At 44.5% G+C, this 22,882-nt stretch overlaps 1 long non-coding RNA gene across 1 annotated transcript in view; it reads left to right on the top strand.

Moving 5' to 3' along the window:
- Nucleotides 1-22,882, top strand: part of LOC110359467 (uncharacterized) — a 59,308-nt gene that overhangs the window by 19,471 nt on the left and 16,955 nt on the right. The gene's annotated exons all lie outside the window — the stretch shown is intronic.

The raw sequence follows: 22,882 nt of genomic DNA, 5'->3' as shown, positions 1-22,882 counted from the left end.
TCAGCACAGATCATGCTTCTAAACTACTGTTTTGATCTTCAGCATTTCATTTGCTCTTGCTGAGGGTACTCTTTCTCACAAGCAGAAACTTTTTATCAGCTCAAATTTTTTGCTGTTTGCTCAATAAATTAATTTGTAGCCCTCACTGTAATCTATTAGTGAAACCACTGATGCTGCAGGTGTAACCCTGCTCCTGTGCTTAGAATCTCTGTCAGCAGAAGAAAATGAGCTTTGAGGAATAAAATATTTGCTTCAGTTGCAATTATCTTGTGTTCAAAGCCCAGAACTATTGCAGGAGTTTGTATGATTGATCTTTATAGATCAGATGAAGCTGATCTTTGTTCCAATAAATATCTACACTGTGGTGACTGGCTATCAAGGCACATCTTGAATATCTAGTATATCCCCAATATTGTTTCAGTGACTTTCCATTTAATTTGATAGTGCTTTGCTGGCTTGTGCTTGCTCAGAAACTTGTCCATCTCCCACTCTGAAAATTAGTCTCGATATGGTTCAAGGTTTTATACAGGTTGTGCCATCCATTCCTTAAAATAACACACAAATATGTTTAATAGAGGGCTGATATGTCATTCTGGGAGGTTAGAACTATCCTAATACTTTAAAGGACAGGAACTGTTTTCATGAACAGTTAAAAGCAAACAAGCGTTTTCCCCAACTAGGAAGGTGACCCTCTGCTGAAGGCAAATGTGTTTCTTAAGGGAAGGAGAATTTGTCCCTCAAAACCGGCCCTGAATACATCATGGTGAGCTATGATTCCATTCTTAGAGGAGGTCAAATGACCACTTTAGCAGGTGTCCAGTGTTCGGGGATCTGTGCTGTGCTGGGCAGCAGGGCGCTTGCCTGGGTTGGAGGCAGCTCCTGCTCCCAGCTGGGAGACCAATGCTTTCCACAGAGCACAGGTTTTAATTAGTAAATGGGCAGACTTTGGGCAGGGAGCACTCACCATCTGTAGAAAAGGCTCCTGGATCTGCCTGTGCAGAGGCAACACTAACACATCTGCAGCCAGCTCTGGACATGCAACAGGAGATTTGCCTTTCACAGCTGGCTCACCTTTGCCCTGCCAGCCATGGGAGTGACTTGGGGTGGATAAATAGCCGGAAGCAAAAATGGGAGGGAGGGAATGAGGTCAATGGATGGAGAGGTACAGGTTTTCATGGTAAAAGACATCAGAAGTTCCTTCCTTGGAGGCAGCAGTGCTCAGAAGGGCCTGACAAGTATTCTCAAAGGATTTGAAGTAGAGAATCCTGATTTCTCAGCTCTGCTTCAGCCAGTCACCCCAAATAGCACCTTGTGACTGCAACCTGGGGCACTGCATGGAGACAGGGTAACAAGGCAGAAGGGGAGCACAGACCAGATGCTTTTCTGGTCAGCTTCTTAACATTGTTTGTAAAAGGATGGTTTTATTTTTAGACATAGCCAAAATTGTGCTAAGGAAGGAATCTCGCCATGGCAAGGGAGTATCTGTTGCATCCTTGTGGTAGGACTCTGTTCTTGCGCAGTATGAAGTAGATTTTAGTTTTTGCTTGATGTTAGGTTATCACTCTTATAAACCCTAAACATGTAGTGAACTTGCTAAAGGGACAGGGAAGGGATGGTTACATGGCCTCAATCCTGAGAGGCTTTGAATCATAGGTTTAGTAGGAGGTGTCCATACCATATAATGAGTCTGAGGTAATGAGATTTGTTCAGCACAGGATATTAGGTCTGTGGAAGGGAGATACACTCGGGACATTTCTCCATCTGGTGGCCTTTCAGACCACTGGAATAAAATTGATTGTCCAAGAAGTTCCTGGGCAGCTGGAAGTTCCCAGGGGAGCTGAGACTGAGATGCCGACAGCAACAAGGCTGTGTTGGTCCTTCACCATGTTCCCCCAGGGTAGCAAAACGTGACTAAAACCAAAGGAATGAAAAAGCTGAATATGAGGATATGAGAAGGTCTGGCTAGTGCAGGTTGATAAGTGTTTTCAACGAGCAGCTTTAAACAGAAAAGGGTCGTAGGTGAGGAAAATCTGTGTTCCATGCATTTCATCAGTCAAGAAAACAAATAGAGGTGAGGGAAAGGAAGGAGGTGGAGACTAAACAGGGGCACAGCCTGAAGTGCTTGCCACCAAACCTTGGAGAGGCTGAGGGAGCTGGGTCTCTTTAGCTTGGAGGAGGCTGAGGAGTGACCTTATTAACGTTTACAAATATATAAAGGGTGTCAAATATATAAAGAGTGTCATGAGGATGGAGCCAGGCTCTTCTCAGTGACAACCAACGGTAAGACAAAGGGTAATGGGTTCAAACTGGAACACGGGAGGTTCCACTTAAATTTGAGAAGAAACTTCTCAGTAAGGGGGACAGAGTCTGGAACAGGCTGCCCAGGGAGGCTGTGAAGTCTCCTTCTCTGCAGACATTCAAAACCACCTGGACACCTTCCTGTGTAACCTCATCTGGGTGTTCCTGCTCCAGCAGGGGGATTGGACTGGATGAGCTTTCGAGGCCCCTTCCAATCCCTGACATTCTGTGATTCTGTGAGAGGGGGCTGAGATGAGTTACACTGGTAAAAAGATGAAGGAAAGAGAACTTCATGGTCATGAGAGAGCTTTTGGTTTTCCTTTCAGTGCAGGCAAAGAGAAGTAAGGAAACACTCAGTAAAATGAAATAGTGAAGAATTCAAAACAGGAAGGTGGATGCTTTCACTCAGCACAAACCTGCTGGGTCACAAACACGTACACCTGCCCCTCAGCATGGCCCAGCAGGCATGGGATAAAGCCAACCAAGAGCTGGACGGACCGCACTCTGTTTGCTCATATTTTGTATTTATTATTTCACTCATTCATTCATGAGCTGCCTTAAGGGGTTGCTAGAGTTAAATCCTGAAAGGGGTACACAAACAAACCCAGCACGCAAAGCACTTCCTTGAAGGGCTGTGCAGCAAGTGAGCCCCTGGGGATGCCGAGAGGAATGCAGCAATCAGGGCATAACTCGCTCTGTTTGTAACTTTTTTGCCTCTATCTCGTGGAGAGTTTATTTTGGCAACTGTGGTGTGTGAAGAGAAAATGAATGTTCTCATTGCAAGTATTGCATATGTTTCCTGATCTGGAGAGAGCCGCCTGGATGGGACAGGGCAGGGTCATTTGCTGAGAGAACTGGATGGAGTTCATAGACAGAAGGGCAAGACCTTCCTGCTAAAACCAAGGAAAGTCTTTCTTGGACACCTGGTCTAGCTTGACAGAGGACAGAAAATTGCATGCTGGTATTTGTAAGTGGGATTAATCCTATTGGAAGATTTGGGTAGAGCTTGACAGTGAATGTGGGGCTGTATTCTGTTCCAGAAAGGAGGGAGTTATTTCTACAGTGTAATAAGTTACATGTATCAGAAATATCTTCGTAAGATCCTTTGGGAGACAAAGACATTAAGGTAAGGCAAGTGTGGGTTGACTGATGGTTGACAACATCTACTCACCTACTTGTTGGGTGGCAAAATCTGCAGGACCTGGTACAGCTCACACCGTCCTTAGGTACTCAAAGGGGACAAACATCAAGCTCGAAGAGAAGTGCAACATCAAACCAATCTTCCTCTTGCCACTCTCTATTGTTATGCAAAGAATGACCATCTTATAAAAGTCTTTTGATGAACTAATCAAAACCAACAGTTACATGCATAATTTTGTTGCAAAAGCTTGTGGGAGCTCTGTGTAAGCAGCATTATCTGTTCTGTTTTCATGTCCATTTGTATGGAGTTGAGAGGGTGGGTGTGCTTGTAGGTGGTGTAGCAGGAAGCACCTGACAGTCCTGTAGACATCCTCAGTGCGTTTGTGGCCCTTGAGCAGGCAGGACAGGCCATACCATCCTTTGGAGCAGAGACCAAATTATGAGCAAATCCTGGATTGTTCCTTCACCTGGATGTGCACCTCCACACAGCAGCTACAGGACCTACATGTCTTGCAGATGTGTGTGCTCCTGTTCTGCCACAGCAGATTAATTTATATTTTCTAGTCATCTGAGTGGCAGGTACTATTGAGGTCCTTGAGGCCAATTAACCTCAACAGAGGGGTAAAAGGTGGAAGATAGTACAGCACACTGTGGCCAATCTGTCCATGCTGTGTGTGGTTGCATGCTGGAACCTCTGTTCCCCAAAGCTTGTCTTGAACCCAAGTGTGAGGTGGAGTCTGTGCAATGAAAACAACTGGTGAGCTTGGGTTTGTGAGGGCTTCGGCCTGTGCTTGGTACCCAGCTGTAACAAAATGTAGGACTTGACCAAAGGGACAATGAGGCTAGTGAAAACAAAGTTGTCATTGATACTAGTGTCCCCAGGAAAGACCCATGGGAAGGCCCTCAAGGGAAAAGTTGGCTTAAACAGATGTCTCCTCATTCATTCTGCATCAAACTCCATCGCTCTGAGACCAAGGTCAGAAGTTGAAATTCATCAGGCCTACTAGGTACCCCATGGCAGCAAGAGACATCACTTTACCTTTGGTAAAAAGTGGAAACTACTTTACCACTTTACTTTGGCCAGGGTGGAGAGTAGTTCCCACAGTCATCTTTTTTGTTTAACTGTCTCAAACCCTTTTGCTTGCTTTGCCACACAGCCCTGCGAACCCTCAGGTTGGTAACGCTCATGATCTACAAGCAAGGAATCAGTAATCTCTGCAGGCAAAACCCCCTAAGCCAAGCCTGAATAACCATTTACTTACAGTTCTCTATTTAATTGGGGTATTTTCTTCTACAGATGATCAGAAAATTTGTCCCCTTAGAAGATATTTTGGCTGAGCTCGTAAGTGATTTTAGTTCTTATGGCTGGAGAATAATCTTTTGTTTTGGCAGCTGCAGTGTCCAGCCTTGTTAATTTGTTTCTTTCTGAGCTCTGAAGAGCTTGGATTAGGCTCAAAGAAGTGGTCACCATAGCGAACATGAGAGAAGAACAAATCTCTTGCTTTTCTCTTCCCTGTCTCTCCAAGGCTGGGTGCTACCTCAGGGTTTGGTGCTGCTGAAACTCCTCCTGTCTCCACGCAGAGGTTCAAGCAATAAACCTTTCCTATCTCTTGGCCATACAACATCTGAGGATGGCTGAACATCTCACATAGGGTCAAATGTACATGCATTTTAGTCATGCAAGCTTCTTACTGATTTTGGAGGGTCATGTTAGGATGAATAGTACGGGCACACAATAGAGGAGTAGGTTACAAGATTAATATAAAACACAAGAGTTTTGGTGGGCTTGTTCTCTTTATCTTTCCATGAAACATCTGTTTCTTGTCAACAGTAGTAACATGCTAGATGTTGCTTTGATCCATTACAGCAATTCCTATTTGTATTATTGTAAGGGCTAACTGTTAGTGGCGATGTCTGTCCTGATGGCTGTGTGAACTGTTGCTATCTGGCACTGACGCAAGCAACAAAACCGTTCTTGTTTGACTGACGGATCAACCCAATCTCCCATAGTTCACATAGCAGCTCTGAAAGCTGCTGTCCTCTGGGAATGCCTGTGTGCTTGAATTTATGAGGCTTCCCTGAGTAAATCCCTAAAATTTCTACTGTTGAGAAGAAAGTCTTAGTGCTACTACATGTGTTTTGTGTCCTGGGCTATTTTTTTTAACAGGACAAATTCTGCAAGCCTCTCCCTATAATTTCTTTCCACAGTGACTATGATATTTTGGTAGGAACTTTCATTTTTCCTTTTTTTTTTTGGCAACATTATAATGATATCAATGTCAAAAGCAAAGACTGTGGTTGAGAGTCACGAGGAGCACTGACATTATTCCAGCAGTGCACAGTGAATGGTTAAATATACTTAATTGGCTTCTACGTATTATATCTGAATAACATGTTAACTGCCAAATAACTAATACTCCATGGACTACTAGAATTGCACTCAAAAACTATAAGAATGCCTCTGATAAGCTTTATCTTGGGCAATGTTTATGCGAAGAAAGCCACTTCAAATGAATTATTAGAAGTTTCCTCCTTCCCTGAGTAAATTACTAAATTAATTGTAAATTATGGCCCTGTGAATTCTGAATTATTTGTGTTCCTGTGAAAAGGTTTTTCCTCTGTACACTCCATGTACTTCCTATTGCTCCATGTCCAGAGAATTTCTTTCCAGTGACTGGGCTCTCTCCAAATGTATCTGTGGCCTGTGCTGAGAACTGATCATAGTAAATACTCAGGCTGTTTCATCTATGTCTCTGTGTGTATTTATTCTGAGCTTGGCTGAACATTAATACAGATGATATGGGGATGGTTTGTTTTCCTGTGACTGCATCCGTTCCATGGATACTTCCACGTCTCATAGATTTTACTCCAGTTGAGTATTTTATTAGTAAGGACTGATGAATGTGTTTTTTAAAAAGAATGTGCCAAAATAATAGATCATTGCACACACCTACATATGAAATAAAATCTGTGTTGTAAATAGCACCTGCGATTATCAGAAACAAAAACATTTTACAAATGTATTTAATTTGTTGTTCTTTAATGCTTCATAATCATTTATGTTTATATTCCCGATTTTTGCTGGTTATTGTGAAGACCACAATATTTTGGCTTTGTGCAGTACAAGAAAACAGTAAAATGGAAAGCTGTACAGTTTCTAAAAGCTGTCATGAAAATACTTCCATTAGTGGGTGGCCAAATAAAAAGATATTTAGTAAACATGAAGACAGGCGTATAAGGGCATGCCTGCATGGCTGGATGCAAACAGATGTGAGCTCCTCGCTTGCTCTCCAAGCCAACTGGGTGCAAGCCAGAAGCCATGAAGACACGTTCATGCAGTCCTGGGCTTAAATATTATAGCCTGTCTGGTAGGAGCATGCATTAACCCCCCCAAGTAGCCAGATAACTCATATGTGTGCAGTGTGATGCTGAAGCCAGCTCAAGCCAAGCTGGCTTGGAAGGCAGACAGGGGAGCCCGTGTGTGTCTGCGCCCATCTGCGTAGACATGCCCTAAGCCAGGCTGGGTGAGAGCTGGAACCTTAATTAAAAATGATGTTAATTAATTCAATAGGGCCAAAATTTTTCCTGCTGCTGGCATGGATCTGTATTGGACAAGAAGAATGTTTTTCCCTTTCTCAAGCAGACAAAATAATAGAGCTTGTATCTTTGAAGTTGGAGATGACAGAATTGACTTAGATTATTTCTGTTTGAAAATGCCTTTGTTTTTTCATCTCAGGTTGGGTGCTCATCTGGTTCCCATCCCCACAGCGCCCGGACACACTGTGGTCTTTGATGTACGACTCAAACAACACCCCTGAAAGAAGAAAATGTGCTGTTTTTCTTGTTGGGTAGATTGGAAATGGAGGCCTTGAGACAAAAGGGAACTTTTCCAAGGCTACGTGCTTCATCATACAATGGCATCTTGAACTTACTCCTCCAAGGAGTCATTAAGTGTCTCAAGCCTCCTTCAGAACTCCCCTTTGGGCCTTTTTTATACAGAAAATTCGGTGCCTTTGTTTTTCTAAACTGTTTGTAACAAGTCATGCACTGAGCTGGCAGAAGCAGGTTAATACGGGCAGATCCCTCTGATCCATGGCCACTAGTAGACATGCATGGCCAACATGTGGCCTTGTGTCCTAGCCCGTGACCATCCACACAAGTTCAGTGTTAGTAAGTGCCTTGTCATAGATGTGGCCTGTGGTAACTCACACTCTCCAAGCTGGTGTCCTGGCACTACCTAAGGGAACACATGAGCATGGGACTGTTACCAAAACTTATCCTCTTGGGATGGGGAGAACATGCACTTGGCCAGCCACTCCTGTGTGCCCCAGGCTGGGGAAGGGCTCCTCGCCCTGTTTTATTTGGCCTGTTAGGCATCACTTCATTTGCAAAATGCTGCCATGGGCTTCCTGGGGAAATGGGGATGTTTCTTGGCCTCGCTCTTGGCTGGGACAGGATGGGGACAAGAATTCCACACTGTGGGAAAACATCCGAATTACAAGTCTTTTTGGGGCTGAGTGATTTCATACTGATGACCTGAAAGCAGCAAACCAGGCTGAATTAGTGCAATAAGGTATTAATTAAGAAGGAGATTCCCATAATGTTAAAAAATATTTCTGTGCTGTTCTTCTACCACTGCTGTCAGGGAAGCTGAACTATCAAGCCATGCATCCTAGGTGGGGTTATGCCTTTGCTCCTTTGATTGTGGGTGTTTGACTTGGCCAAAGCCTCTGGGCTGGCACAGCTTTTGTGGCAGTAAGAGGTGGGAAGAGCTGGAATGTTGATGTGAAATATCAGGGGACTCAGAGGTTTGAGGACAGTGGAGCTGGCAAGTAGGGCACAGGTGTTCATCTTTTCTCAGCAGTGTGAACAGGTCACTAGAACTTTGCAGGTGCAGAGGGGAGGTGTGTTTTTAGGATGCTGCTTGAATCCCAAGGTAGGCAGATGTGCTTTGAAGCACCTGAGGTTTCTGAGCTGTTCTCATGCATCCTTCACTCGCCTAAGGACAGGGAATGGGGCCGGGCTTCAAACGATGAGTTGAATCCTGCCCTCTTTGAAGTCATTGGCAGAAAGCCCTGGTACCAGCTACGAGGTCTGTATTTCTGAAGGAGTTATGACAGAGCAAAACACCTTGTCTCTGGCTGGCCAGTTTAACTGGAGAGCCTGGGACCACTTGGTCCAGGGGACCCTCTGGGGTGCACAAGCTACAGGGGTAAGCCTGAGGTGCAAAGTGCTTCGTGGACAGGAGTTGAACTCGGTGATCCTTGTGGGTCCCTTCCAACTCAGGACATTCTATGATTCTATGGACCTGTGTCCAGAGTCCTTGTTAAATCACCCTGTTAGTATTTATAACAACCCATCCCTATTTCCTCCCTCCCTTGAGAGACCATATGCAACTGCTGTGAACAGCCCTGAGTCCTGGGGTGGACACAGTCTAATGGGCTCCAGGCAGGGTCTGCAGTGTTGAAAATCGGAAAAATAAAATATCTTATATAAATTGAGCCAATTGGATCTGGAAGCAGTGAAGAGAGAGAGAAACAATGTTATCAGCCTCTTGGCATGTGGATGTTTGCGTGTGTATTTAGTCATCTGTGCTTCTGACGGATTCCTCAAGTTTCCACACATGGTACCTGGCATAGCCGGAGTGGTGAGATTCAACAGTCAGAGAAGCTCATGTGACCGATGGTGGTTGGCCTTTACTTTTCGTGTGGATAAAGTGGCTCTAAATTATCCACCTGCTCTTTTAGGCTTGTCCTGTGCTCCAGTTTGCTTTATCTGGCACAAAGCTGTAGATGTTAATACACACCAGTGGGCTTCAGCCACACAAGAGACAGGGCTGTAGAGTCTCACAGCCCTGGAGATATTGCACTGGCCCAAGCATTTTAATGAAAAGCTGCACTTTACTGTGTAGTTGCTGATGACACCGAGCAAGAACTCCAGGTATTGAGCTTGTCCTCTGGCTGTCCCCATGCCCTTTAATGTCAAGGGCACCAACAAGGTCCAGAAAACCGGTACTGGATGCTGCCCAAGTTTGCCTTCATTTCTCAGGGCTGCAATGGCTCAAGCTGCCTTGGGTCACTGCTGCCCAACATGTGCTCCAGCAGCAGCTGTGTGCAATGCTGCTCCCAAGAAGTGTCTGCTTCGTCAGCTGGACAGACGGTCCCAGCTGTGTTAAAAGGCAACACCGTGACTTCGTGATGTGTCCTTTTCTTTTTAATTTGGTTCCCATTATGCAAAATGCCAGGCATGTCTGATGCCATCTTACATTGAGACCAATGCAATACATGTTTGCAGGACCTCAAAATTTCTGAGATTGAGCAGCCAGTGATTTACCCTCCACTTATTTGACTGCTATTGCTCTCTGTAGTCTATTCCTCTCCCTGCCAATATGGATTTTCTGCTATCAAAGTCCTGCAGCTGACATATTTCTAATCATCCCTTCATTGCAGTCTATCTTCTGTAAACAATTAGTGAACTCTCTTTGGGATTTGGAGTCATTGTGCTAACTTCCTAATTACTTTGCTTTTTTTGGCTCTTTTATTTCTTGGCAAGAAAGATTTAGTGGCTAGAAGACATTAATATGCCTGCTCTCCAAGTTCCTGGGCTTTGGTTAATCGCTCCAGCTGAAACCTGTTGATATTGGATGATTTCTAGAAGTTTATTATGTGAGTCTTTATAGTACATTTAACAAATGAGTTAGGTGGCAGGCATATTTCTGTGACAGAAATTGCTTTCCCCTTTGGGACAGGATCCAAAGACCACTGAAGTGAATGAGATTCTTTCCACCAGCTCAGTGGGCATTTCGTCTGGTCACTGACGGTGGGTTTCAGAACTGTCACTTATGGTTGGGGCTCCTTTGCTCTCGTTGCACCCTGAGCTAACATTTGTCTCATGAGGGGCAAGAACTGTTAGTGAAAAACCTGAGTTAAACTCCTAGATTTCCTTTTGGGACTTTAGCAATGTGAGCTGTGATCGATAATTTTACTTAAGAAAGCCTTTTTCCCGAGGAATCTCAGTATTTGTGGTGTTGTTCTAGACTAACATGTACAAAGCAAAAAGATTTTTAATGTATTTTCCATCCAGATGCAATGGTGATTATGAATAAGAACTTAAACAGAGCGGAGCCATTAGCTATGTTTGCCGCATAGGATTACAAGAGGAATTTCAAAATGCTCTTTGGTTAAGCTCAGATACATCCACTATAACAAACTGGCTCAGATGAGCCTGTTTTGACTGTGAACATTGGCCCTCTCCTTTTATCTCCTTGGGTTGTGCCATCATTAGACCTACATGCTGAAAGCTCTCTTTGTTAAGCTGGTGAAAACTAGTTACTCATCAGACTTGGAAGGGGTCTGCTGTCCTGTCCTGGCAGGCTGCTGCTCACAGCAAGTCCAGGGCACCTTGTTCTTCTGAACTCTGAGGAAAAGGGATTCCTCCCACCATTTTTCAGGCATTTCAATGTCAACATTACATAATTCATGTACTGTTCAAGCCATGTTAGCCTTGGTCTTTTTCTTGATTACTCCATATTATAGTGCTATGTCAGCGTATTAGTTTGTTTTCTTTCCTGTTCGCTTCCAAGAGCTTGACTCAATCCTTTACATATGTTAGTGCTCTTATCCAGCCCAAGTTATGGGTTACTGTGTGAATAAACTTCATGCAAGGAAACTGAGCATCCACACAGTGCACTGGGCACCGCATGGGATGGGATTAATGACTTTCAGGAGGGGAAGAGTTGAGGAAACACTGAGGTCTGGTGCCCAGACTGCCTGCAGCAGGGAGGTTGGAACTAGAGGATCTCAAATGTCCCTTCACACCCAAACCATTCTATGATTCATGTCACCTTGTTTCAGCGCCAGAGGAGGTTCCTTTCCTCAGGACTTGGGTGGCCTCAGATCCCTCTTCCATCAGTATGAAGAGACAGACCCCTCTAGAGGGACATTTGCATCTTCAGTGGTTTTATTTGCCTTTTGAAGAAGCCCATCTCTGGCCACTGATCACAAGGGAAGCTTATCACCCTCACCACTCCAGAAACGTGTCTACCATTGCCTTCGAATGTTAATTCTGCATGGGCTAGAGGTGCCTGTTGTGATTCGAGGCCTAAAGCTTGAATTTGGTCTGCTGTCCAAGAAGGGTTAATCACTTCTGTCAGTAGAAGAACTGGAGAAAGCTGTAATGCTGTGTTTCCCCACCTCTTCCCCATGCCCGGGCAAATAATTAGAGTATTCATCTGGGATATGGGAGACTCCCATGAGTGATTTTCCTCTGCTTGATGGGACTTGAACTTGCTTTCCCCAAAGAAATGTCCAAATGCATCTCCCAAAGCCTCTTCCAGGCTTTAAAATATTTGTATAAAATAATTAAACTGCCACTTGAACAGTCCAGACCTCTCCCCTTCCCAGCTGAAACCCTAATAACAGGCTGTGATGATTCAGAAAACCTGCCCACGCAAATTGTGGCTTCTGTTTGAACATCTGAGTTCTCAAAGCCTACCTCCACCAAGAAACCCTCTCTGGGCTAGGTTACCAGCTCCCACCAGGGTCTTTCCATTAGACAACTGGGTGTGTTAAGTGGGGATGGACCTCTCTTCACATGCAAGAATCACAGACAATATGTTAGGTCCATGGGGAAATACTTTATTCAGGGGAGTCACCTTGCCCGTGGGGACACCAAGCAGCTCTCCGCAGTGGATGGCACTTGTTTGAGGTGAAAGCTTAAAAAAAAAAGGGTTGGTGTGAAGGGCAGGATTTTCCCCAGCTCAGGAAAGAAGGACTCCAGCAGGAGGGTGAATTTTATGTGCTTCAGTTGAGTTTTGATTTTCAAGCTTGCATTCAGTGAGGCCACAAGTTTTCCAGACCCTCTGTGCCCTAAGTTTGCTGGTGAGGACAGTTTGGTGGGCCATGAAGACTTAGACCCCTTCTGTAGCAAGTATAATATTTCAGTCCAAATGAGATTTTCCTATTAGCAGTGATATAAATAAACAGTAAAAAATTTTTGTGCAGTCAGTAAGCAGCACTGTATTTCATCGGCATTTGAAAAGGGATTCATTAATGTTATAGTTTCATTTTAAGACATTTTTCTAAGCATTAAAAAAATCTATTCACTTTGCAGTAAAATATTTTATTTTCTGGTTGGGGGGGTTCTATTTTAAACATACACATTGTGTGCGAGTTTATATATTTTTATATACATATGTATATGTATATATATAAAATATGTGTAAGAGTGTGTGTGTGTATTTTATATAATGTAGGCCTGTGTGTGTCTATATTATATTTGGCCTGTATCCACTCTGACTGCCCTGAGCTTCGAAACTAAACAGTTGCAGGCTTGGCTGGTGCTGGGACCAGGGACCACCTGGGAACCTGGGTGCTGCGGGGACTGGCCAAGGACTTGTGGTTAAGCACGTGGTCAATTTTAGACCACAAAAACTGCATGAGTGGAAAGACTTCATTTGGCACCATTGTTGCTGTTGAGCTGATGGATGGAAGCTTAAAAAAAAAATCTATATAGATATATATTCTAAAAAATCCCTCCTCCTCACGGCTGGGTGTGGTGCCTTAGATGTCTGAACAGCAGAGCCTCCCTACCCTCTGGAGCTTATACTCCAGGGCCTTGAACCTGAAAAAACAAAAACAAATATGCTTAATATTATTCATGTGAGAACTTGCATAAGTGTTTGCCGGTCTGGAGCCCAGGGGGAAGCTCCATGTAGGGAGCAGGAGTAAAGCTCATGCTGGGCATTGGAGGCTGCAGTGTGGAGCGGTGTCACTGTGGGATGTCCCCCCCCGTGCCCATTTTTCCTTTCTGGCTTGTGTAGTGCGATGCCACTGGTGCTGGCTGTGAGGAGGAAAGAAATGGCCTTGGAGCTCCTCTTCTTTTAAGGACGAAAGCTGGTTTTGCTTTTTTATATTTATGCACATGTATGAGTGTGTTTAAAGAGCAGTGTGCCCATGTTTCTTGCCATCTCATCCCCTCCTGGGCACCAGGGCAGGAGCAGAAGGGGTGAGAACATCACTCCAGGAGGTTTGGCAGAGGTTCGAAGGAAGGGTTTTACTTTTACTTACATCACTCCTGGACCCCCTTTTTCTGGGCTTTCTGAGTGTGTGCACTTAAAGAAGCCCAGGGGACAACAGCACGTAGCTGTGGAACAGCCTGTGAAGATACTTGCCCTGACCGGGCTTTGGGATGCTGCTCATCACCCTCTCACCTCTGCGGTCAGTGGAGTTATTCTTGTGGAGCCAGGATGCATCTGCTGTATCTTTGTGAAACCTTTTGCACAGCCTGCTGCCAATACTCTGACTAGGATGATTTCATACTATATAACTCACAACTGGTTATTTATAGCCATATATATAGCAGGGGCTGGCCCTGGTGCTGTGTCTGGCGGGTTTCACCCCCTGATGCATCGCCTACAAAGGCCCCCGGATAAAGGCAGAGATATGAATAAGGGCCAAGGATCATTACCTTGGGCAACAAAAGCCATCCCAGAGAACAAAAATAACACAGAAAGAGCCCACAAAAGGCAGAAAATCCTTCCTTCCTGCCAGCTCCTCTCCAGGCCTTGCCTCCAGCGCAGGGGAGTGCAAGGGCAGGCGATACCCTCGGCGAAGGAGCTGCAACAAAGAGCACATCAGCACGTCCCCGGCCCCGGGCTACCTTTGCAGCCCCGTCCTGCCCTTCCCTGAATGCCGCCCCATTGTGAGGGGACACAATGGCGGAGAACCCCACGGTGACACTGAATGAGTTACAATGCCAACATCTGTGTGACAGTTTCTTTGGCCGGGTGATGGAGAAGAGGCAATAAATTCCTGATAGGCTGACTTGGGAGAGCAGTCACCCATGGCAGGGCCGGGGCATGCGGGGATGGAGTCGCCTATTTAATGCTGCCGCATGTGTCCCCAGCTCCCTGCCCGCGCCTAGAAACGGGGGGTCAAATGCTGCAGCCCATCTAACAAGGCGCTGGAGAAAGTCAACAGAGAATTAGGGACAGGCAGCGGCCACCGAGCCATTTAGCTCATCTTCTTGTTGACGTCTGCTCTTTGTTCAGCTTAATATGAATTGACCCAGCGATTGTTGGACTGTCTAATTCTTCAAGCCAGAGCTCAGATGCCTGCTTTTTTTTGTGTGTGGTTTTTGGGTTTTTTTTTGTGTGTGTTTTTATTTTAATGACTTTCTCCAGCTGTCTCATCTCCTCTAAAGGGGTGAAGCAGTCTGCTGGGATGATAGGAGGTAATGACAGTTTGAAGTTTGAAGAATGTGGGTTGAAATAAAATTGAATACAATTTATGTCTGGCCTGTGCAGACATTTGAACCTCCCCTCTGCTTGTTCACTCAGATATGGAGCAACAGGGATTGGATAGTTTGTCTTTGAAAAACAGCTATTTGTAGCCTTAAAACTGACTATTTCTCCTATTAATACAACTTTGCTCTTTTTCTGACCCAGGCTGTGTAGTATCACTCAGTGATTCCTGCAGCACAGCCATCCCACCTGGCCGAGACACAGCAGCTCTTGAATGAGAATGTAAAATTTCAGCTTTGGGCTGAGATTGTATTTTCTTTTCCTGCCAAGTGTCCACCTATTCATTATCAAAGATGAGTTGCCTACTAAAAATAAGCCCCAGCATTTACATTCACCGGTTTCCTGAAGATCTTTTAAGAACATAGAAGTGCTGATTAACGATCCTGTTGCTGATTAATTATCAGAGATTTAAGAGGCCATGTCTATCTGCACGGCAGCACAATCCCGTGTGTGTTTAAACATTCTTTCTGTTGCGTTATACATCATCCTCTTGGGACTACTCCCCATCTGACTTGGGAAGAGTTACAACTTTCAGCTCTTGTTTTTTTGCAAAGACCAACATCCCTTTTAATGGTTGAACCTGTATAAACTTGTGGGTGAGTGAAAGCAAGTTTCCCTTCTGAATTCAAACGTCAGTATTTAGTGATGTGCAAAATTGTTTTTGGCAAAGTTCCTCCCCAGTCAACATGCTATCTCAAGTTAATTATTATAATTTGACCTAAAACTGTTACATGTTCTGGAAACTCTCTGAGATTGAAGGGAAATCCTTTGAGTTCTTAATCCCTTAGTGTGCCACCTAAAACCAACTAAAAGCTGATGCATTGATCTGTCTTTTGATCTTTTCTCTCTGAGACTATAATAAAACTGCTGATCCATGATACCCTCAATTTGTCAGCAAAAACACTGCATATTTATTTATTTGTTGTTATATGGATCTTTAATTCAATTTAGTCTCCCTAAACCTCTTAACTCTTAGTGAAGATACGAAAAGAATTGCATAGGATCAAAAAATAAAAATCACTTCCACAAAATCATTCATTGATGGAGTTACAGCCAGTAGGACCAGAAGGGCCCATTAGATCGTCTAGTCTCATCCCCTATAAAATACAGAGGTCACAGAACTTCACACATTTGTTTTTGTATTAAGCTCAATACTTTGTGTTTCACTGAATTGTATCTTTCAGAGAAGTATGCAGTCTTAATGTTAACACGTTAAGAGAGAGATAATCCCCCTGTGTAAAAGGCTGAGCAGGCACAGAACCTGGAGATGAAGGAAAAAAACAACAAACCCTCCACTCCCTCCTATTAATGTAGGATTTTATCTAAAATACATTTTGTCTTCTTCATCCAGCATCCATAAAACATCTGAAATGTGACATTTTAAATTTTCTTTGGCAAATTATTCCGTTATTAAAACAACTCTGGAAACAACAACTGATATTCAACCTAAATGCACTATATTTCATTCAATTTCCTTAAAATGGCAATATCTGTTGTTACTATTTTTATTTTATTGCACAAGTGTTTATGTTTGCCAGTCAGGAATTGTAGTCTCCTATACAATACAGAGGAAAAATACGATCCTTGTTTTAAACAACTCATGCTTTGTTGTTTCTCTATTTGACCCCTCTAAGGTTCCTTTGGCTTGTTGCTGACTAGATCCACAATATACCTGCTTTGGCTGCACCACGTAGAGACCGAAAAGGATCAAACCACACACAGCCCACAGTGTCTGAAGGGCTTGTTTGGTCACACCCTACAGCAGGGGTGTCAAACTCATTTTCACTGGGGCCACATCAACCTCACGGTTGCCTTCAAAGGGCCGAATATTATTTTAATACTGTATAAATGTAAGAAATGAGTTTGACACCCCTGCCTTACAAGGTATAACTTAGCCAATTATTCCCTACAATGCTGATCCTGCACCTGGGATAGATGAGAGTAATACCAGGGTTTGTCCCTTCTCATGTCCTACTGTGATGGACAAGCTGCATTGCCTTGACACATATCCACAGAGATGATACACCAACTTTGTCTTGCCTTGTGTCCACATACCTAAATCTGTCCCTAGATTGCTTGGAAGAACTTTAGTCTCAAGGGAGGAAGCTCCTGCTACCCGCTTCTATTATTTGATTTCTGGAGGACCAATGTGTCCTCCTAGATGGGGTTTGGTGTTTGACCTGCCACCATGGGACTTGCCATGCATTGTGGTGTGAAACACCCTCTATATGGTGCATTTAGGCTATAAACTCCTTGGGAAAATGAGTTGTTTCCTACTGAGAATGTATTCAGTGCATTTCAGGCTGCCTGGACATGCTCAAGTAGTGCAGTAGGTCAGAGCAGCTGACCAAGCTCAAAGCACTGCAAAAAGCGTTGAGCTCAGAAAGCTTTGTAAGGATGTGGCATGGGTATTCTAGCATCATGAATGGGTTGATGATTTGGTGTCCACACTCAGACTCAGATCTTTCTTCTGTAAGGTCCTGAAGTTTGGCCTGGGTCCATGTTTGAGCCTACATTGCCATGTTATTTCGCCTGGGCTTAGGTCGATGCCATGCCACACTATTTCTCTGGAACTGGTAAGAACTTTTCCTATGTGGAAAAAAAGCAATTTTGGCTGTGGAGTAAACCATAGGCTTTTTTCTCCTCTTCTCCACAGTGTCAGTAATGGCCTGCCCAGAGATCCCATTGTCAGCTGTGGGTTGTGAGCAGAGAGGAGCCAGCATGCCGAACCTGGCCCTGCTGTGCTGGTCCCCATGGCCAACCTGCCCTGTCCCTGCAGCAACACTGCTGGCACTGCATGGCCCTTCATGTGAGCCCTGCCAGGAAGAATGATTTTCTCTGGGAGTAGTTTCATTTGTCTCTAAAACCGGCTTTTCACTCCTAAAATAAGTGAAAATCAGAATGGCTGGAAAAGGTTGAACCCACAGTATAGTCACTGCCTCTTAGAAAACTGTTTCTCCGTGTGTCACCTTTGCAAAGTATTTCAGGGGACTTTGGTGTGTGAGGCACTTGAAGCATCTGAGTCATTCCATTAAAATCACTGGAGGGAAAGAATTGAGACTGCCTTGTGTTTCCCAAAGGGCCGATTTTTAAATTATTTTGATCTTCCCTTTCTAAAGGGGCTGAGTGATGCAGCCAGGAGACCAAAGGCAGCTCTTCCTTTTCTGGTCTCCTTTCTGATTGTCACTGAGCCCTTCTTGGCTGTAGAGATGTCTTGACTCCCATGCCGGAGGTTTCCCCTCAAGGTTTTCCTCAGGATGGTGGTCAAGGCAGGCTCATGGGAGCAATGTCTTTGAGTCCCCTCACCCCGAGGAAGGAGTTGAATTCAAATTTGCTGTTTCTTGGCCTGGTGCCGCAGCTGTCACAATGCTGAGAGCTTCCACCTCCCTCTCGGGATGTATTTTTGGTGAAGGTGCCAGTGGCTGCTGCGCATCATGCCAGCACACCATGTACAATTAGCCCTGACATAACATGATGGTGGAAGTCATTGTCCAGGGGACTTGTGTATCCCAAGTGGACTTGGGCAGGAAATTGTTTTTTCTTGTTTTATCCAAGGAGGAGGTAGCTCTGCTCATGCAGTGTAACAGAACTTTGATCATCCACTTAAATATGACAAAAAATGTAGTTGATTTCATCAACTTTATTTCATCAAATAGGGAATTAAAAACATGATGTACCTTCAGAGTGGCCATGTTGTTAATCCAATATTGTGGCAACACAATTAGAGCTGCCCCAGCGCGGGGTCAGCACAGCAAGATCCGGATACCCGTGGCAGAAAGCGTGTAGAGGAGGGCTGGGAGCCCTGGCAGGGGAGGCTCCAAGGCTTTTGCTCAGGAAACTGTGAGCTAATGCACAGACCTGGAGGAACAGGCTGGAGGGAAAGCTGCGATGACAGTAATTAGTACTGATGTTAATATTCTCATGGTTCTGCTCACCCTGTACATGGGTTAAGTATTTCTTCCTGCAACCTGTGGATAGGGATGTAGCTCTAGAAATCTGTCCTGGATGCTGAGACATTGACATTGGCTGTTTATTATTTGTAACTCCATTCAGATCTCATTAATATGTTTAATGATCCTTTAGAGCCATTCAAGAGGACACTCCACTTGGCATATCGTGCTGGATTTGTTGGGATGGCAGTGAAACTGTGGTGTGCCTGGGAAACAGAATAGAAACCTGAGCATCCCAATTAATTTTGCCTTTGCTGCTGTTAGAGGTCTTTGTGACTTAGGTTTATACCCATTTGTTTGTGCCAAAGAGAAAGAAGGCTCAAAATATACAAAATCTGGTTGCAAGCAGCAGGTTGGGAGTTGGCTTCAAAATCGTCTATTTGAGTATGTCTGCACAGAGGGAGTGTGTATCCAGGGGATGAGGGCTGTTCTTGTCTTGGAATAGAAGCCCTCACAACATTGTCATGAAAATAAATATCTTTGTGTTCCCAAGGGATGAGATTAACTGGTCCCTCGTTCCACATTAAATTGAATTTGTACATTCCCTTAGCCTTTTTATTGTGTCTCTTCGGGACTACATCAGCAGCTGCTTGGGTAAATGCCAAGTGAATGGGACTGTGCAGCCACTTTGCATGGAGAAAAAGCAAACCCTGCTGTTGAAGCTCTGCTATGGATACTGACAGAGGGACATGAAGATGCCTAGGCTGGATTTTGCTCTGAGCATGCAGGATCCAAAATGCCAGCTGGGACACCAAAGCAGCTATAGCAGCAAAGCCTAGCACAAGATGAGCTTGAGCTCTCAGGAGGTGACCCCTTTCCTCTCTGGCTCTGTCCATCTGGGTCTGGCTCCTGTAGTGGTCCCACTGCTGCTGAACCCAATTTAACTCCCACAATAGCATCAGCGTCAGGAATCCTAATGCAGAAAGGACTCTGTGTGACCACAGCTGCCACAAACACAATCCTCAGGCTTTGCTTGGAGCAGGTGTAAAATGCTGGCAGTTGCAAACTCCTTTCCTAAACCCCCTGAATTTAAATGTTCTTGTTAGAGGATAATTCTTTTCTCTCCCCTAACCAAAATCTTGCAGCAATGGGCTGACCCCAGAGTGAGTTCCAGCTAGATCTCCTCGCTAGTTCAGTTGTTCTTCTCCTCCAGGGCTTGTCCAGACTTGGCACGAAGGTGCTAACACACTTGTACTGACACATTTCCAAATGAAAGATGACATATTTTCAACTGAGCAGTTTTATCTTTTTCTGCTAACACCTGCTAAAAAGCAGCTCCTTCTGTCCACACTGGGATTTGAAAACCTGCTTGTTCAAATATTTTAGCTGACATGTTTCAGAAATGTTCTTTTCGCCGCTGTCAGGATAGGCGGGATGTATGGGGCTGTGTTCCCTCCCCACCTGTGAACTTGGGGCTAGTGACAAAGCCTGGCTGGTTTGGATGGGGCAGGATCAGGTTCAAAATGAGTGAAAAGCCCTGTTTTCTTTCACTCAGCATCCCAGTTGTGGTGGGAGAGGAAAGTTTCACAAGCCAGGCTGTTCGCTGCAAACACTGACCTCCTGCAATTTACCACATCTTTTTAGCTGAGCTTCCAAATGAGAACGATTTGTCCCAACACCTACTGTTCCTCTTCCACACCTTTCTGACAGTGTCTACATCTTTGACTCGGTTTTTCCTTGCCTATCTGAGAATATCTAAAGTTAATCAGAAAGATGATTAATTCTTTATTTTCAAAAGAACTGGCATCAGGTACCTCTGGCAAGAGGAGCCACCTCCCAAGCCAGTTGGATTGAGCTCCTTCCTCCCGCTTTGTGAGTCAGGTCAGGTCAGGATTACCTGAGGTCTCATCCCAAAAAATCCTCCAACCTCATCCACACGTGGAACTGCTTGTGTAAGTCAAGGAAGAGCTGTGGGAGTGATGATTGAAGGGCTGGGCTCATGGGTTTCAGGCATTTTGGGGGAGGGCAAATTAAGTCTCAATAATGATGTCCTGTCTGGGCCAAATCCTGTCTGCAGTGAGCCCACTCACAGCACCTTGATCTTTGAGCGCTTGTGTTGTTGGGATTGTTCAGCCTGGGGAAGAGAAGACTCCAGAGAGACCTTACTGCAGTCTTTCAGTACTTAAACAGAGCCTATAAAAAAGATGGGGACAGACTTTTTAGAAGGGCCTGTTATGACAGGACAGGGGGTAATGGTTATAAACTAGAAGAGGGGAGATTCAGGCTACCCACGAGGAAGAAATGTTTTACACTGAGGGTGGTGAAACCCTGGCCCAGGTTGCCCAGAGAGGTGGTGGATGAACCATCCCTGGAGACATCCTAGGCCAGGCTGGACGGGACTCTGAGCAGCCTGATCTGGGTGAAGATGTCCCTGCTGATGGCAGGGGGTTGGACTAGATGAGCTTTGAATGTCCCTTTCAACCCAAATTATTCTATGATTCTACAATTCTGTGACCGCTCTTGGGAATAAGGAACGACTCCATGTGAAGCAGATTGGCAGAGTCCTATCATTAGCGAATGAATAATGAGATATGGCTCCTCTTGATGCATAAAGAATATAAGATATAAAGCTGGACCCTGGTTCTTAGCAAAGCATAAAACAAGTAAATGAAACCAAGAAAAAGTTAGGCAGGACCATGGCAAAATTTATTACAGGATAAAATCCAGTTGAACTCCCCATGACAGCACCTCCCGAGCTTTGTGCAATCCCACAGGTTGAGCAACACCACCTCTTACCTCCTCCCCTTTCACATCGTGCCTCAACCCACATCTGCCCAGGCCTTGCTTTGCCAGCCTGGGCTGCAGAGCACCTCGCTTTGGTGGGAGCTCTGCTGAAGACAGTTGGCTGTGCTGGGAGGGGATCCCAGAGAACGGGAAGCCCGTGAGGGTTTCCACAGGTCTCAGGGAAGGTGATGGAAAAATGCTTTGCATGGTAGGGCCAGGCGAGGTTAGATGTCATGTTGCTTATTATTGCAAAAAGACAAGAAACATGATGAATGTACCTTCCTTAAGACCATCTCTAGGCTCTTACGTCAATGTGTTCAGTGGTGGTAAAAAAACTTCTCTGTATGCAATGTAGAAGTTACTAGTGTTCAATAATATTAATAGGGAAGGCAGTGAGGAAAAAACCATAGTTACAACTGCAGTGAGAGCTAACTTGCATTAACTGGGTTGGTTGGTCTAGGATGGATTTTCTAAGGCCAGACATTGTCCCCTGCAGCTATTGATGTGAGCAGATAATTCTGTCTATGACAGCTTTATTAGCTTCAAAGCTAGCTTTCATTTTTCATATGAGCAAGACAGAATTCTTTTAGAATGGTTTCTTAAAGTGGAATTTCTTAACATTACTTATTTGGGGTCAAAACCCTGAAAAACATTATTTACACCATCCCATGATGCCTCTCTCAGTTAGAGATTCCTGAAACTTCCAGAAAATCTTGCCAAATACATTGTCAAACCCAAATGTCTTTGCGAGATGGCTATGCTTTGATGTGGTGACACGTTTTGACAAAATGGAGAATTTCAAGGTGTTTCCCTTGCTGCCTTGAAGTCTCTCTGTATACAACATTCAAAATATCACTTCACAAACTTCTGTTTCTAACAAATCTGTCCATGGCTCAGCACTCCCAGTAAAGACCCTTGAATTCATCCCTCACTTGTTTCACTGATGTCCTCACTGAGAGACTGAACCTCTTCTCCTAAACTTATCTGTAATGTTGTGAATCCAGTTCAGTCATTAAAAGCTGATCTACTGGCAGAATATATATGTTTTCCAAGCAGATAAATCTTAGGGGGCTGATTGTGCTCTAGTCAATGAAGTTAAGCTGGTTTGCCCCCGTTGGCCACTACTTTTTAATGAAGTGCTGAAAATGGGTCACACAAATGGTAATTGCCTGATGATTTTCATTGCCTTGAGCTCAGTGGTTGTTCAGTGTGTTTTACGAACAAAGTGTGGCATGGATGGGAATGGTCAGCCATTTCTCAGGTACATTCCTCTTCCATTTCTTGTGTTTGGCTGGTTTGTTACAGATGCGTCTTTGACTATTCACACCTCATTTCAGATGCGGACATAACCAGCAGTTTTTGTTTGATGTGAAAAAGAGAAGTAATCATAGAGTTTGGAAGCAAAAGGCGCTGTTTGTTTCCCGATGCACACAGGGATTCCTGTTTTGCAGCTATGATGTGCATATTT

This window comes from Columba livia, chromosome 4, assembly GCF_036013475.1.
Source record: "Columba livia isolate bColLiv1 breed racing homer chromosome 4, bColLiv1.pat.W.v2, whole genome shotgun sequence".
NCBI lineage: Eukaryota > Metazoa > Chordata > Aves > Columbiformes > Columbidae > Columba > Columba livia.
This window is presented reverse-complemented; position numbering and strand designations above follow the sequence as displayed.